Genomic DNA, 14496 nt, shown 5'->3' with positions numbered 1-14496 from the left:
TTATGATATCCAGTGGAACAACCACTTTACAATAGTACATCTATATATTTTTGGGGGGGGAGGGTGGAGGGGAGGGTTAGAAGGATTACTTAATCCTATCGCAGGTATTCCTTAAAGAGGTGGGGTTTCAGGTGTCTCCGGAAGGTGGTGATTGACTCCGCTGTCCTGGCGTCGTGAGGGAGCTTGTTCCACCATTGGGGTCCCAGAGCAGCGAACAGTTTTGACTGGGCTGAGCGGGAACTGTGCTTCCGCAGAGGTAGGGAGGCGAGCAGGCCAGAGGTGGATGAACGCAGTACCCTTCTTTGGGTGTAGGGACTGATCAGAGCCTGAAGGTACGGAGGTGCCGTTCCCCTCACAGCTCCGTAGGCAAGCACCATGGTCTTGTAGCAGATGCGAGCTTCAACTGGAAGCCAGTGGAGTGTGCGGAGGAGCGGGGTGACGTGAGAGAACTTGGGAATGTTGAACACCAGACGGGCTGCGGCGTTCTGGATGAGTTGTAGGGGTTTAATGGCACAGGCAGGGAGCCCTGCCAACAGCGAGTTGCAGTAATCCAGACGGGAGATGACAAGTGCCTGGATTAGGACCTGCGCCGCTTCCTGTGTGAGGCAGGGTCGTACTCTGCGAATGTTGTAGAGCATGAACCTACAGGATCGGGTCACCGCCTTGATGTTAGCGGAGAACGACAGGGTGTTGTCCAGGGTCACGCCAAGGCTCTTAGCACTCTGGGAGGAGGACACAATGGAGTTGTCAACCGTGATGGCGAGATCATGGAACGAGCAGTCCTTCCGCGGGAGGAAGAGCAGCTCCGTCTTGCCAAGGTTCAGCTTGAGGTGGTGATCCGTCATCCACACTGATATGTCTGCCAGACATGCAGAGATGTGATTCGCCACCTGGTTATCAGAAGGGGGAAAGGAGAAGATTAATTGTGTGTCGTCTGCGTAGCAATGATAGGAGAGACCATGTGAGGATATGACAGTGCCAAGTGACTTGGTGTATAGCGAGAATAGGAGAGGGCCTAGAACTGAGCCCTGGGGGACACCAGTGGCGAGAGCACGTGGTGCGGTGATGGATTCTTGCCACGCCACCTGGTATCAGCGACCTGTCAGGTAGGACGCAATCCAAGAGTGAGCCGCGCCGGAGATGCCCAACTCGGAGAGGGTGGAGAGGAGGATCTGATGGTTCACAGTATCAAAGGCAGCAGATAGGTCTAGAAGGATGAGAGCAGAGGAGAGCGAGTTAGCTTTAGCAGTGCGGAGAGCCTCCGTGACACAGAGAAGAGCAGTCTCAGTTGAATGACCAGTCTTGAAACCTGACTGATTTGGATCAAGAAGGTCATTCTGAGAGAGATAGCAAGAGAGCTGGCCAAGGACGGCACGCTCAAGAGTTTTGGAGAGAAAAGAAAGAAGGGATACTGGTCTGTAGTTGTTGACATCGGAGGGATCGAGTGTAGGTCTTTTGAGAAGGGGTGCAACTCTCGCTCTCTTGAAGACGGAAGGGACGTAGCCAGCGGTCAAGGATGAGTTGATGAGCGAGGTGAAGTAAGGGAGAAGGTCTCCGGAAATGGTCTGGAGAAGAGAGGAGGGGATAGGGTCAAGCGGGCAGGTTGTTGGGTGGCCGGCCATCACAAGTCGCAAGATTTCATCTGGAGAGAGAGGGGAGAAAGAGGTCAAAGCATAGGGTAGGGCAGTGTGAGCAGATCCAGCGGTGTCGTTTGACTTAACAAACGAGGATCGGATGTCGTCAACCTTCTTTTCAAAATGGTTGACAAAGTCATCCGCAGAGAGGGAGGAGGGGGGAGGAGGGGGAGGAGGATTCAGGAGGGAGGAGAAGGTGGCAAAGAGCTTCCTAGGGTTAGAGGCAGATGCTTGGAATTTCGAGTGGTAGAAAGTGTCTTTAGCAGCAGAAACAGAGGAAGAAAATGTGGAGAGGAGGGAGTGAAAAGATGCCAGGTCCGCAGGGAGGCTAGTTTTCCTCCATTTCCGCTCGGCTGCCCGGAGCCCTGTTCTGTGAGCTCGCAATGAGTCGTCAAGCCACGGAGCAGGAGGGGAGGACCGAGCCGGCCGGGAGGATAGGGGACATAGAGAGTCAAAGGATGCAGAAAGGGAGGAGAGGAGGGTTGAGGAGGCAGAATCAGGAGATTGGTTGGAGAAGGTTTGAGCAGAGGGAAGAGATGATAGGATGGAAGAGGAGAGGGTAGCAGGAGAGAGAGAGAGCGAAGGTTGCGACGGCGCAATACCATCTGAGTAGGGGCAGAGTGAGTAGTGTTGGAGGAGAGCGAGAGGGAAAAGGATACAAGGTTGTGGTCGGAGACTTGGAGGGGAGTTGCAGTGAGATTAGTAGAACAGCATCTAGTAAAGATGAGGTCAAGCGTATTGCCTGCCTTGTGAGTAGGGGGGGACGGTGAGAGGGTGAGGTCAAAAGAGGAGAGGAGTGGAAAGAAGGAGGCAGAGAGAAATGAGTCAAAGGTAGACGTAGGGAGGTTAAAGTCGCCCAGAATTGTGAGGGGTGAGCCATCCTCAGGAAAGGAACTTATCAAGGCGTCAAGCTCATTGATGAACTCTCCAAGGGAACCTGGAGGGCGATAAATGATAAGGATGTTAAGCTTGAATGGGCTAGTGACTGTGACAGCATGGAATTCAAAGGAGGAGAATAACAGATGGGTCAGGGGAGAAAGAGAGAATGTCCACTTGGGAGAGATAAGGATTCCAGTGCCACCACCCCGCTGACCAGATGCTCTCGGGGTATGCGAGAACATGTGGTCAGACGAGTAGAGAGCAGTAGGAGTAGCAGTGTTTTGTTTGAAGCAAATACAAAGTGTTATGTTTGGAGCAAATACAATACAACACATTACTGAGTACCATTCTCCATATTTTCAAGCATAGCGGTGGCTGCATCATGTTATGGGTATGCTTGTATTTGTTAAGGACTGGGAAGTTTTTCAGGGTAATAAATAAACTGAATCGAGCTAAGTACAGGAAAAATTCTAGAGGAAAACCTGGTTCAGTCTGCTTTCCCCCAGACAATGGGAAATTAATTAACTTTTCAGCAGGACAATAACCTAAAACACGAGGTCAAATCTATACTGTAGTTGCTTACCAAGAAGACAGTGAATGTTCCTGAGTGGCCATGTGTCACGTCCTGACCAGTATAAGGGGTTATTGGTTATTGTAGTTTGGTCAGGACATGGCAGGGGATATTTGTTTTATGTGGTTCGGGGTTTAATGGGATATGTATTTATGTAAGAGGGGTGTTTGATTTATGTGTTCCGGGGTTTTTGGGTAATGTTCTTGTGTTGTATTTCTATGGTTTTCTATGTTATGTATTTCTTTGTTGGCCTGGTATGGCTCTCAATCAGGAACAGCTGTACATTGTTGTTTCTAATTGGGAGTCATACTTAGGTAGCCTGTTTTCACCTGTCCCTTTGTGGGAAGTTGTTGTTTGCATAGCTGTGTGTTTTAGCCTGCAATCCTGTTCGTTCGATTGTTTTCTTTTCTTGTTTTGTTTGTGTTCAATAAAAGTCATTATGAGCACTCAACCCGCTGCGCCTTGGTCCACTACGTACGACGACCGTTACACCAGGTTACAGTTACAGATCTATGGCAAGATATGAAAATGGTTATTTAGCCAATTTGGCAATGCTTGAAGAATTTTTTTAATAATAATGTGCAAATGTTGCACATCCCAGTCGTGGAAAGCTCTTGGAGACTTATCCAGAAATACTCACAGCTGTAATTGCTGCCAAAGGTGCTTCTACAAAATATTGACCCAGGTGTGTGAATACTTATGTAAATGAGATATATCTGTATTGAATTTTCTATATATTTGCACAAATTTCTAAAAACATGTTTTCAATTTGTCATTATTGTGTATTGTGTGTAGACGGGTGAGGAAAAAATATATTTCATTAATTTGGAATTCAGCCTGTAACACAACAAAATGTCGAATAAGTCAAGGGGTATGAATACTTTCTGAAGGCACTGTACAAGGGCCAGGGCCAGATTTACTGAGTATTTGTGTGTGTGTACAGCTTGCACGTAAGTATACAGTGCTAGCACCTGTTATTTTCCAGAGGTAGTAAAACCTATAGGTGTTGTAGAACAACATGTTAAAGTGTATAAAGTCTTAAAATTGAAGACAGTTTCATGGTTCTAGCTTTGTTTTGTGTATTTTATTCCCTTCTGAAAATAGCAGGTGCAAACGTTCTGGAAATCAATCTCCTCTGTTTTTATGCTTCAGCCCAGCTTCCTCCCTGTGTCTGCCTGTTTCCTTTCCCTATCTCTCTGTCTGTATGTTATACACATGAGAATCTACCCACCTACTGCAGCCATCCACCCATCACACTGTGTACTCACCAGCCTGTCAGTGTCCGCCCTCCCTCCTGTCTATTTGTCTGTCTGGTCGACTTTCTTTTTGTCTCCTTTCTGCCCAACATTACCAACCCACACTGCACTGACAGCCCACTCTCTACAGTTACTCACTCTCTCTAGTGGTGAAGTAGCTGCTCTTAGGTTGTCTGGCATGCTTGTTAGATTGGAACAGCCCTTTGGCCTAGTGTTCTGAGCAGGCCTATTGTCTGCATGTGGCTAAGGTAATCTGAAGTGCAAATAGAAGTGCAAATGTGCACATATGGAGAAAGCAAGGGATGAAACTGAGGACAGTGTACATTGACATCATGTTGCAGCTCTTCACAGTTCAAACACACTGCTGCTAAAATAATGAAAAGATTGGATGGAGATCTGACTGTTAGGCAAGACAATTTCATCATGCAGTAACAATAATGTGTTATTACAAGTCCCGGCAACACTGCTTTGTTTGAGAATGGCCTTGAATGGTCTCCTGACTGACTCCAGGTCCCCCGGAGGTCAGGGCCCCCAGATAGCATATACTGTAAACACGTCATACACCATATTTTTATTGGGGATTTTCAAACAAATTGTTTTATGAACAATTTTTAGAGGCAAAAATATGTACATGTACTGTATGTTTTGAGAATCGGTTGTTAACTCCATCAGTGGCATGTCAACTCCCTCATTGATGGCTAACCCCCTTAAGATACATTTTTTTCTCAGTATTCAGAAAAAATATTGTAATCACTGTTACACAACATATGCTTAAACAATTTAGGTATTTGCTGTTCTAGACCTAAGGGATAATGTTTGCTTTATAAATGTTGTTTTATGTTGTAAATATAGAAAAACATGCTAAAATGCTAACGAAATAAGAAAAATACGTTTGGAGATTTGTATTACATGTTTGAATAATATAATGTTAGAATGAAACAATCAATGCCTTTAAACACTTGGATAATAATTGTAAAAATGAAACGCCTTTTGGTGTCTGATGGAGCTGATATAAATCCTTTAGTTGTATTTTACATCAGGGGTCTCCAACCTTTTCAAGCACAAGAGCTACTTTTAGCAAATGAAACATGTTGTGAGCTACAATTTTTATTGCTTTCAAATAGGCCCATTCTTCTCTTCTCATCCCTGCAACTCTTTTCCGGGTCCTTAGTGTACAAGAGAAAGAAGTGCACTTTTCTGTCAGTATACCTGGTGAAATAATGGTTAATAAACAACTCTTAAGAGAAATGAAATCTCAGATTTTCTTCACAAATTATATTTGACATATTTCCCGTATTATGTTTACACAGTTTAATTGATCTGGTTTTAGATTGTTTTTGTTTTTCACAATCAAAATTACAATTGTTCACAGAGAAACAACACAATTGGATGTTGTGAGTCCATGTCAATGCTTAAATCCCATCAGAAGGCCATTATTTTTATGTCTGGAAGAAAACTAACACATTTATATTTTTAGTGTAATTCCACTTTAACAGTTGTCTGAGTGGGGAGGATCAAACTGAAAACTAGCTGTTATTGGCAGAGAGGTTGGAACTCTATTTCTTAATGGTCTATTAACTATTTTACCGCCTGGTGATGTCACCAGGCAGGCCAAAATTCCAACCCACCAAAACAGGCAGAAATTTCAGGCGGTCTGTTCAAACAAACAGCTATTACGCTAAAATAATTTATTCCAACCTCATAGTGTGCAATTATCCTTCATATAGAAGCCAGGTGTGTGTGCCAACGTTTTACACTGATGATGGCCTGAGGCTGAAACGTTTGTTTTGTTTTCACCTTTTGGGGCATTGTGATGTTTTAATTAACATCTCACTATTCCAGCACAATTTCAACCAACATTTTGTCACGTCCTGATCAGTAAAGGGGTATTTTGTTATTGTAGTTTGGTCAGGACGTGGCAGGGGGTGTTTGTTTAGAGTGTTCGCGGGGTTTTTGGTCTATGTTAGTGTATTTCTATGTTCAGTCTAGTCTTTCTATTTCTATGTTTAGGGTTTGTTGATTGACCTTCAATTGGAGGCAGCTGTTCCTCGTTGCCTCTGATTAAAGGTCCTATGTATAGGGGTGTTTGTGCTATGGGGGTTTGTGGGTAGTTGTTTCCTGTTTTGTGTCAGTGCACCTGACAGGACTGTTTAGTGTCGGTCGTTGTTTTGTATACGTGATTTGTTTGTTTTTCCTTCTTTTGATTTAATAAAGAAGATGAGTATACACGTTCCCGCTGCACCTTGGTCCAATCCTTACGACGCCCGTTACAGAACTACCCACCACCAACGGACCAAGCAGCGGGGTAAGGAGCTGGAGAGGAGCTATCGGGAGTCGTGGACCTGGGAGGAGATCCTAGCCGGAGAGGGACCATGGAGGAAGGCTGGAGAGGACCGGGAGTGTTTTGCTGGAACACGGTTGGCATGGAAGCCTGAGAGGCAGCCCCCCCAATTTTTTTGGGGGGGGGGCACACGGGTAGTTTGGCTGGGCCAGGGTTGAGCCCTAAGCCAACTCCCCGTGCTTACCAGAGGCAGCGTGGTACTGGTCAGGCCACGTGCTATGGGGTGATGCGCACGGCGTCGAGGCCAAGCATCCACAGGCCGGTATGCTCGGTGCCAGCGTCCTGCATTTGCCGGGGGGAAGCGGGCACCCAGCCAGTAAGGTTGGTGCCAGTCCTGTGCTCGAGACCGCCAGTGCGCCTTCACAGCCCAGTGTATCCTGTTCCCGCTCCCAGCACTAGCCCAGAGGTGGGTGTCTCCAGTCTTGCGTCTCCAAAGCCAACACCACGCACCAGGCCTTCAGTGCGTCAGCCCAGTCCAGGATGTCCTGTTCCCGCTCCTCGCACTAGACTTGGGGTGCGTGTCTCCAGTCTGGTACCTCCACTACCAGCCCCACGCACCAGGCCTCCAGTGCGTCAGCCCAGTCCAGCTCGTCCTGCTCCTCGCACTAGCCCTGTGGTGCGTGTCCCTAGTCTGGCGCTTCCTAAGCCAGCCCCACGCATCAGGCCTTCAGTGCGCAGTCCCCGTCCAGAGCGTCCGGCGACAGTGCCTCGTCCAGAGCGTCCGGCGACAGTGCCTCGTCCAGAGCGTCTGGCGACAGTGCCTCGTCCAGAGCGTCCGGCGACAGTGCCTCGTCCAGAGCGTCCGGCGACAGTGCCCCGTTGAGAGACGGCCCACAGTCCGGAGCCGAGAGAGACGGCCCACAGTCCGGAATCGGCGCAGCGAGAGTCGCCCTACAGTCCGGAATCGGCGCAGCGAGAGTCGCCTTACAGTCCGGAATCGGCGCAGCCAGAGTCGCCCTTCAGTCCAGAATCGGCGCAGCCAGAGTCGCCCTTCAGCCCGAGGTCTCCAGCGACGCGCATCAGCCCGAGGTCTTCAGCGATGCGCCATAGCCCAGAGACTTCGGGAGGGGTAAAGTTTAATGAGTATTTAGCGGGGGTAGACAGGTTAGGTTGGGGAGTAAGGCTGGAGCCTGAGCCACCTCCGTAGTAGGGGGTTGGGGGAGGGGGGGGGGGTGTAGCACAAGAACCGTCGGTGACGGTGGCCACCCTCCCTTCCCTCCCTTTACTTTGGGATTATTTTTGTTTTGGGTTTATTTTTGTGTTTTGTTTAAGGTGCATCCGGGTTCTGCACCTTTGGGGGGGTACTGTCACGTCCTGATCAGTAAAGAGGTATTTTGTTATTGTAGTTTGGTCAGGACGTGGCAGGGGGTGTTTGTTTAGAGTCTCAGGGTTTGTTGGTCTATGTGCTTATGTAAGAGGGGTGTTTGTTTAGAGTGTTCTGAGGTTTTTGGTCTATTTTAGTGTATTTCTATGTTCAGTCTAGTCTTTCTATTTCTATGTTTATGGTTTGTTGATTGACCTTCAATTGGAGGCAGCTGTTCCTCGTTGCCTCTGATTGAAGGTCCTATGTATAGGGGTGTTTGTGCTATGGGGGTTTGTGGGTAGTTGTTTCCTGTTTTGTGTCAGTGCACCTGACAGGACTGTTTAGTGTCGTTCGTTGTTTTGTATACATGATTTGTTTGTTTTTCCTTCTCTTGATTTAGTAAAGAAGATGAGTATACACGTTCCCACTGCACCTTGGTCCAATCCTTACGACGCCCGTTACACATTTCAACATCATCAAATCACCTATGCTAAGTGTAATACAGTGACAACTAAAAGATACCAAAAACAATTGTGTCCAATTAACCTTGGCTAAATTTGATATGGCTGTCCATGGTTCTGATTTGTGTGTGCGTGCGTTCATGCAAGTAGAAAAAAAAATGTTGACACCCTACTGGTAGAGAAATGCCAATGACATCATCCCTGTCTTCATGTTGACAAAACGGTCTATCAGTCTGTCATACAGTGCACGTTTAAACTTTTTTTTTGTCCTAAGCTACCTGGCTAAAATGCTTGCTCGCTAGCCTAACTTCCTTTCATGGGCAACGTTAGCTAGTTAACATTAGCCTTCTACATCTAGCTACATATTGAACTTCCATCCTTTCAGCCACACCTGTTGCTGACAGGTGTTTAAAATCGAGCACACAACCATGAAATCTCCATAGACAAGCAGTAGAATGGCCTTAGGGAAGGTTACTCTTAGTAAGGTTACTCTTACGGCTAGGTTACTCTTAGTTCCAGTGAAGTGAAATCTTTAAAAAAAAAGGTATTTATATATATATATTTTTTTTACCACGTTTTCTCCCCAATTTTGTGGTATCCAATTGGTAGTTACAGTCTTGTCTTATCGCTGCAACTCACATACGGACTCAGAGCCTGGACTCAAACCCAGAATCTCTAGTGGCACAGCTAGCACTAGAGACTAAGTTACCACTGCGCCACTAAGTGAAATCTTAATGACCACAGCATACAATGACATTCTAGATGATTCTGTGCTTCCAACTTTGTGGCAACAGTTTGGGGAAGGCCTTTTCCTGTTTCCTCATGACAATGCCCCTGTGCACAAAGCAAGGTCCATACAGAAATGGCTTGTTGAACAACTTCACTGGCCTGCACAGAGCTCTTACCTCAACGCCATTGAACACCTTTGGGATGAATTGGAATGTCAACTGCGAGCCAGGCCTAATCGCCCAACATCAGTGCCCAACCTCACTAATGCTCTTGTGGCTGAATTGAAGCAAGTCCCTGCAGCAATGTACCAATATCTAGTGGAAAGCCTTCCCAGAAGAGTGGAGGTTGTTATATCAGCAAAGGGGGGACATTTTAATGCCCATGATTTTGGAATGAGATGTTGGACAAGCAGGTGTCCACATCCACTACATGACCAAAAGTATGCCCCAACAATAGGAGCAAAGTTGACAGATGAAATTACTTTTCTTGAGAGGGTAAAAAATGTCTTATTTGCAAATCGCCTATCTCCTAAACCCTAGCTAAACTTTGTCACTTCGACACTGACGTTCACTACATGACGTTCTTCCAGGCAGCAGACATTTGACTCATAATGAATTACTTTATCGTTGATTTCCCGAGTCCTACCATGCCAAAGGGGTCTACATGGGCATCTTCCAGTGCAAGCCCTCCAAGACGCTTCCCCAGGACATGGAGGAATTTGTCCAGAGCTCCAGGGACCATGGGGTCATCATTATATCGCTGGGGATCTTGTTTGGACAGTTTCCTGAGGACATCCCTGAGGACATCACCACTGCATTCGCCCAACTGCCTCAGAAGGTCATCTGGAGGCACGCTGGGAAGAGATCCGCCTCCATGTGCAACAACACCTTACTGGTGGACTGGCTCTCACAGAACCACCTCCTGGGGCACCAACGGAGTCCAGGAGGCCATCTACCAAGGTGTCACCATAGTCAGCCTCCCGTTGATCTTCGACCAGCCTGATAACCTCAACAGGATGAGGGCTAAGGGAGTGGCTAAGATAGTGGACATCGCCACCTTAGACAGAGATGTCTTCCTGGACGCAGTGAAGGCTGAGCTCTATGTGCCGTCCTACAGGGAGAATATGCAAAGGCTGTCCAGGCTGTACATGGACCAAACCATTAAGCCACTGGACCTTGCCATGTTCTGGATCAAGTTTGTGATATGGAACAAAGGAGCAGCTTATCTGAGGAGAGTCCTACAGGATATCCTGATTCACCTACCACTCTTTTGAAGTCATAGCCACGCTGCTAGCAGTTATGTTGCTCATAACGCTGGTTAGCATTTTAGCTGTAAGGTTCTTATGGTGTAAGGTGCTTTGTAGGAGGAAAGTAAAACATGAATGATACAGGTGTGTTTTGAGGCTTTAATTCGGAATATCAATATATTATAAAATTATCAATACATCCATTATTATCAAATATTCAAAATATTATTTGCTGGTAGTCTTTCTAAAACCTTTCTTTCTGCCAAATCCATAAGAATGCTGCAATAATTTATTCTAGTATTTAAAATTATACAGCTTTGGCAATATATACATTTCAATTTTAAGGTGTCAAAATATTATCCTCACTCGTTAAGTACAGCTTGAGCAGTTGTAGGGTTCAGGATGAAGTTTAATCTTATACTTCCCAAATCCTAATCTTAACCATTAGTGGATGAAATACCAAACTGATCTTAGATCAGTGTCTAGGGGTAACTTCACCCTACTCCTTGTTTTGCAGTACTTTAGGTCTTGGGGAATGAGACATTCCTGTGTGATACTAAGCTAGCTTTGATTAGCTGTCATCCTCTACAGTTTCCCATTACAGCTACAGGCCTGAGTGGCTGCTCTGCCAGCCTCTTGTTTAATGCCAGTGAATATCGGTCAACAAGGTCAGGGTTCGTCTCCACCAGCCGCCATACTCTCTCAGTGCATCAGGAGGACAACAGAGATTCCATCCTCCAAATGCTGTTACTCAATGTTTACTGAATAGATCATGAATCAAGCCCACACTAGGCCATTATGAACACAGAGGAAAGTATTCATGCATTACTGAAATCTCTTTCCAGTATTGTTGGTTAAAACACTATGCAGTATTAAACACAGAGAATGTCTCAAGGACAAGGTCTTGAAGATTGCTGGGTGAATGCAGATTGCCATCATTGGCAGGATGTTTTAGGAAAGGGGAGAGAGGTCAGAGTAGAATGGAAGAAGACAGATGTATCCTCATATGGCTGTTCAGAAGGCTGAGTAGAGTGCACTGCATGCTTTATTCAAACCCAAGACTCTTTCCTAATGGTGTATATAACATTATGAGAAAGAGTGGATGTATTGATCGATTCAGAAGCATGGCAGAAATGGCATACATAATTCACAATGGTAGAGTAGAACTGCCACTGCCACTGCCATAATTTACATGTATTACGTATGTTGTTCTTGTTCTATCTGGCTCATGTTGCCCCTTAAAGATAAAACACTGTTTCTGGAGACCCCTCTATCATGATGAAGCAGCTTGCCTCCTTATGGGATCCTTCACAGGGAGAGGGGACATTGCTGTCTTCCCATTAGTATTGCATCAATCACTCTTCCAAACATGCTCTAATGAAGAAGAATGAGCTGCTCTGCCAGAAAGAAAGAAAGAGGGAGGGAAGGAGAGAGGGAGAGAAATTGAGGAAAGAATGAGAGAGAGAGAGAGAGAGAGAGAGGAGAGAGAGAGAGAGAGAGAGAGAGAGAGGAGAGGAGAGAGAGAGAGAGGAGAGAGAGGAGAGAGAGAGAGAGGAGAGAGAGAGAGAGAGAGAGAGAGAGGAGAGAGAGGAGAGAGAGAGAGAGAGAGAGAGAGAATTTCACAACTGAACCGATAATAAGCCTTTTCAACAGGAACGGACTGCTGACAGATGCAAATATTTGTTTATTTTCATCAGAGCACCTCTGTTGGCGGCTAGGCTCAGCAGGGTCGGAAGAAACTGGAAACATATAGTATCTTCAACTTAGCTTCCTTTTCCCCTGAAAACCGGATGTGGGGACCTCGCTCAGGTGTTTATTGTATACCTGCTACGTTAGGTTACAGTAGTTGGGGGCAAGTTACAGGACAGGTTGGATTAAGTGTGATGTGCTGTTAGCTCCCTGTAGGCATGACAACCCATCTGGGTAGGCGTACAGCGAAGGAATGTATTTTAGCTCAGTGATACAGCATCTTGAGGACCATCAGATATTGCTTAAAAGAAAATAGCCCTTTGCTGCTGTCACTATTCATAATCTTCTCCAGGCAGTAGACACATATGAAAGACACATTTAGTTCTGTAATAATAAAAGTTAGTGCACTACCAACAGAGTTTCTCGAAAAGTTCAGGGACAGATTAAATGCATAGTAGACCTATTGCATTTACGGAAGATTCGACCAAAAGATGAGCTCTCCTTTAAACAGTGTGGACCACTGTTGCCATACTAACTACACAGTACCTGATTGCTCATCAAAGTCACCCTCACAAGCAAGAGCAATTTCCTGGTCAGGGATTTACTATTGTCCAGGAAATAATTTTGTCATTATTATCACAGTCATTCTTAAAATCACAATGACAGCGAGACAAGAAAATCAATCAAGTGACACTTCATTCACCCAGTCAGCCTGTTTACTTGCAGGGCATATCTCTCATACGTCTTGCTGGGAGTGGAGTTGAATAGGGGCTGTTAAGTAAACAGAACTGTCAGGCACACACAGCCAGGTGTATGTTCAATAAGACTCAGAGACACCTGTGCGACGCGATAAGGAGACGAGTGGTGTCCGGGTCCTTCTAATTCCAGGATTGTCATCCTTAGGGCCTCCATTACGTACGAATCTCCAACTGTCAGTCTGTCAGTCTCAGTTTTGTGAGCAGGTATCAGATAAAAATAAATGAAAAATAAAAGCTTAATTACTTCTTAGCTCCTCCGCTGCTTTCCGGCCCACCTTGGGAGTAGAAGTTCTATCAGAGGAAAAGGATGCTGTGTTACCTGGAGCAGCTGCAGAAATACATGACAAGCCATTGAATACCATTGACTACTGTTAGTACATGATAATTATACAGTTTTGTGTGAAAGTAAGGATGAGCCATGGACTAGTACTTTATGTTTCTGTCTTGATTGGCCATGAAGACAAACAGATGCTAATTTCCCTCTATTCAGTTTACATCATGAATATAAAAAAACACAACAAAAAACATGACAGAACGGTGTGTACGCGCATAAATGACAGTTATTTTTCCTTTTCAGCAGTGGGATTTTTTGTTTAATGAATGATGGTTGGTAGTTTGTCAATGTTTATTTTACGTAAAACAAAGTGAAATTCTATTTTTGGAAAGCACTAAACAAATCAACCTTATTATCAAATCAAATCAAATCAAATTTATTTATATAGCCCTTCGTACATCAGCTGATATCTCAAAGTGCTGTACAGAAACCCAGCCTAAAACCCCAAACAGCAAGCAATGCATGTGAAAGAAGCACGGTGGCTAGGAAAAACTCCCTAGGAAAAACTCCCTAGAAAGGCCAAAACCTAGGAAGAAACCTAGAGAGGACAGAACTGTCAGAATTATCATATGAGCAACACATGGACGCTTCTCCCAGAAGATAAAGACTCCACCTCTGTTAGCTTACAATGATGGAAACAGCCTGAGTTGGTGATGGAGCGGAATACCCATCCCATGCTGCCTGGTACCTGCACTCCCTGCTCTTACTGTAGTAGATTTGATCAAACCTTCCCACTGTGTTTCCATTGTGGCCCCTCTACCTCATAGCTACAGGCCTATATCAGGAGGGTGTGTGTTTAGTTTGGAATTTGAAAAGGATATCCCAGAGGAATAGGTTTACGTCATGGTATAGTGTTGTCTGGTGTGCTGTAGCTACATATTTCTATTGGCTGAGTTTCCTTTCTGCCTCCATCCCCCTTAGCCTCTGTGTCACGTCAGATAGTGCGACGGCCGTCGCGCAGGAGTGACGCCATCTGACGTAAGACAATGCTGGTGCACAGGAAGCCTAGCAGTGTTCTATATCGGTGGCCGAGTTCTATATCTGTGTTCTACAGTGCATTTGGAAAGTATACAGACCCCTTGACGTTTTCCACATTTTGTTACATTACAGCCTTATTCATAAAATTTTATAAATACATTTTTTTCTCTCATCAATCTACACACAATACCCCATAATGACAAAGCGATAACAGGTCTTTTAGAAATGTTTGCAAATGTATCAAAAACAAAAATACCTTATTTACATTGGTATTCATACTCTTTGCTATGAGTCTCGAAATTGAGCTCTGCTGCAGC

General features: G+C 45.4%; 1 pseudogene; it reads left to right on the top strand.

Moving 5' to 3' along the window:
- The first annotated feature begins 9566 nt into the window (after positions 1-9566).
- LOC106580471 (UDP-glucuronosyltransferase 2A3 pseudogene) lies at positions 9567-14178 on the top strand (annotated as a pseudogene).
- The last annotated feature ends 318 nt before the right edge of the window (positions 14179-14496 follow it).

The sequence above is a fragment of the Salmo salar genome, chromosome 20 (genome assembly GCF_965601325.2).
Source record: "Salmo salar chromosome 20, fSalSal1, whole genome shotgun sequence".
In the NCBI taxonomy this organism is placed as follows: domain Eukaryota; kingdom Metazoa; phylum Chordata; class Actinopteri; order Salmoniformes; family Salmonidae; genus Salmo; species Salmo salar.
This window is presented reverse-complemented; position numbering and strand designations above follow the sequence as displayed.